This window comes from Camelus bactrianus, chromosome X, assembly GCF_048773025.1.
Source record: "Camelus bactrianus isolate YW-2024 breed Bactrian camel chromosome X, ASM4877302v1, whole genome shotgun sequence".
Lineage (NCBI taxonomy): Eukaryota > Metazoa > Chordata > Mammalia > Artiodactyla > Camelidae > Camelus > Camelus bactrianus.
In genome coordinates, this window is record NC_133575.1 from 21,417,775 (window position 1) to 21,420,883 (window position 3,109).

A 3,109-nucleotide genomic window follows, 5' to 3' on the forward strand; every position below is an offset into this window, starting at 1 on the left:
GCGAAGCCTTTTGAACCTCACCAGCTCCCATACTTGGAACGGCCTCAGCCAGCTATTCCCCCTCCCGCTTGGCCTACTTGGTTGGCGTCTAACCGTTAGGCGTGCCTTCTCGGCCGGGTGGTCTCCACTCAGGGTGGGCCTACTCCCTTCCTCAGACTTTTAGGACTTTTACTCGCTTCCGACCGACGACAGCAAGCATCTTTTAAGATGTCTGACAACGTACGCAGCACAGATGCCCTGCCGGACTTAGAGGACAGAAGCCTGTCCGATCGCTCTGAGGAACGGTCAGGAGCGGTGGCGGTGAGGGAGACTTGCTCAGACGCTGAAATGAACTTGAGATTGACCAGAAATGCTGGCGGTTCCGGCACAGATGCAGAAAGTGCCATCGATTTTGAACGCATGGTAGACGCTGACCATTTCTTGATCAGTGATGGAAACCAATTCCCTCACAGCTTAGAAGAAGAAGTAGGAGAGGAAAACAAGGAGGAAGAATCGACAGAAGAGCAGCATCAGGTACCGTGCAATGAGCCTAACCACAATCAGTATTTATCGGCTGAGGATCGGGCCCTGGAGGATTGGGTGTCTTCTGAGACATCTGCCCTACCCCGTCCTCGCTGGCAAGTCCTTAACGCTCTTCGCCAGCGGCAGCTGGGTTCAAGTGCCCGCTTTGTATATGAGGCCTGTGGGGCAAGAGTCTTTGTGCAGCGTTTCCACCTGCTGTATGAGCTTGAGGGCCATAATGGTTGTGTCAATACTGTGCATTTTAACCAGCGTGGTACCTGGCTGGCCACTAGCAGTGATGACCTTAGAGTGATTCTGTGGGACTGGGTGCGTCAGCAGCCAGTACTGAACTTTGAGAGTGGCCACAGAAATAATGTTTTTCAGGCCAAGTTCCTTCCCAACTGTGGGGATTCCATCCTGGCCACGTGTGCCCGTGATGGGCAAGTACGCACAGCAGAGCTGTCTACTGCACCGCACTGCAAGAATACTAAGCGTGTGGCCCAGCACAGGGGAGCCTCCCACAAGCTGGCTCTGGAGCCAGACTCCCCTTTTAAGTTCCTCACTTCAGGTGAAGATGCAGTTGTCTTTGCCGTTGATCTCAGACAAGGCCAGCCCGCTTCAAAAGTGGTGGTAACAAAAGAGAAGGAGAAGAAAGTAGGGTTATATACAATCTGTGTAAATCCTGCCAATATCTACCAGTTTGCAGTGGGTGGGCGAGATCAGTTTGTCAGAATTTATGACCAGAGGAAAATTGATGAGAATGAGAATAATGGCGTATTCAAGAAATTCTGTCCGCATCACCTGGTCAACTGTAATTCTAAACCAAACATCACCTGCGTTGTGTACAGTCACGATGGCACAGAGCTCCTGGCCAGTTACAATGATGAAGATATTTATCTTTTCAACTCTTCTCACTGTGATGGAGCCCAGTATGTTAAAAGATACAAGGGGCACAGAAATAATGCCACAGTCAAAGGTGTCAATTTCTATGGCCCCAGAAGCGAGTTTGTGGTGAGCGGTAGTGATTGCGGCCACATCTTTCTCTGGGAGAAATCATCCTGCCAGATTGTTCAGTTCATGGAGGGAGATAAAGGAGGGACCATAAACTGTCTTGAACCCCATCCTTACCTGCCTGTGATGGCAACCAGTGGCCTAGATCATGATGCTAAGATCTGGGCACCCATAGCTAAAGCTACCAACAGGCTTACTGGGTTAAAGAATATTATTAAGAAGAACAAACAAGAACGAGATGAAGACAGCTTGCACCACATCGACATGTATGACAGCCACATGCTTTGGTACCTCATGCGTCACCTGACACACAGAGGTCTTCACCGACGCTGGAGAGGCCCTGGAGTTGGGGCCATGGATGCAGACTCGGATGAGTCTTCCGCTACCTTAAATCCATCCGAGGAGGAAGAGAATCAAGACCGGGTGCAGTGCCTGCCATCCTGAAGGCCTCATATTCACTCCAACTCGGTGGCACCTCAGAAGGCCAGACTTTAATAGTTAGTTTAATGGTTTTGCCTTTTGTCCTTTATTTCCAATAAAAACAGCCTCTTTCATCTCCTTCCTCTACCTTCCCTCCTTCCTGCTTCACATTCTTCCTCCCTCATTCCTTTCCTCTCACTTGGATCCTTTAACTCCTCTCTCTTCACCCCTTATAGCTTTGTGAATGCATAAGGAATTTATTTATGCCTCTTTTCCTTTGTTCTCTTATGGTTGACTTCTAAATGTTCCTAATTCTGGTGAAAAAATTAATAGCCTTATTGAATCTATCTTCTCATTTCTGACACTGAAAACTGGCACCTTTTCTTTCATCTTTAGTAGTTTATTATAAAGATTAAGTTCTTCAACTGACACAAAAATTTCAGAAATGTGTTTAGTTTTTAAAAGAAAAGTACAATAAAGCAAACCATGGTCTTGTTCATGAATACGGACATGGCCATACACACACACACTCAGTCTCACAGAAAAGGAAAAGGGAAGAGTTGGGTAGATAAATTCTTAACAAGATAATTCATCCTTACACAATAAATAACTTGGGTTGTTCACATTTTCTGAGTCCATATGTTAATACTATTTAATTTGAGCACATGGAGGGTGGTAAGAATTAAATTTAATCGCATGATGTTATATAGTTTGCACTCTTAAGTCTCTTGAATTTTCATGGCTTGAGAACTCCCACAGGATTACCTTCCAGGAAGTCCTCTTGAGACAAATATCTCCTATAAGTTACCAGCCAGGAATGTAAGAATTCATAATATTTGAAAATACATACTTAAACTAACTTTAATAATAACTTAATGTTACAATAAAGAGTTGTTTATGCTTACAGATAACTTTGATATCATTGGAAGAAATACACCATTAGGGATTCATGCATTGCTTAAAAATTTTCTTCAGCTGTTTACAGGAGTTAAGTTGCTGTTAAAAATATCTTGTTTTAAGCCTTATTTAATAAAGTTTTGGTACTGGATGTCCAATTACTGTTCAATAATAATATTTATTTTTGTTTCACACCTGCTATTTGTGTAAGTGAATGCAGAGGCCTGTGTTCCACCCCAACACCCTTGTGAAGTATAACATACCCTTCTTTGCAGATATT

At 44.5% G+C, this 3,109-nt stretch overlaps 1 pseudogene; it reads left to right on the top strand.

Annotated features, from left to right (window-relative positions):
- The first annotated feature begins 207 nt into the window (after window positions 1-207).
- Window positions 208-2,908, top strand: LOC105068532 (DDB1- and CUL4-associated factor 8 pseudogene; annotated as a pseudogene).
- The last annotated feature ends 201 nt before the right edge of the window (window positions 2,909-3,109 follow it).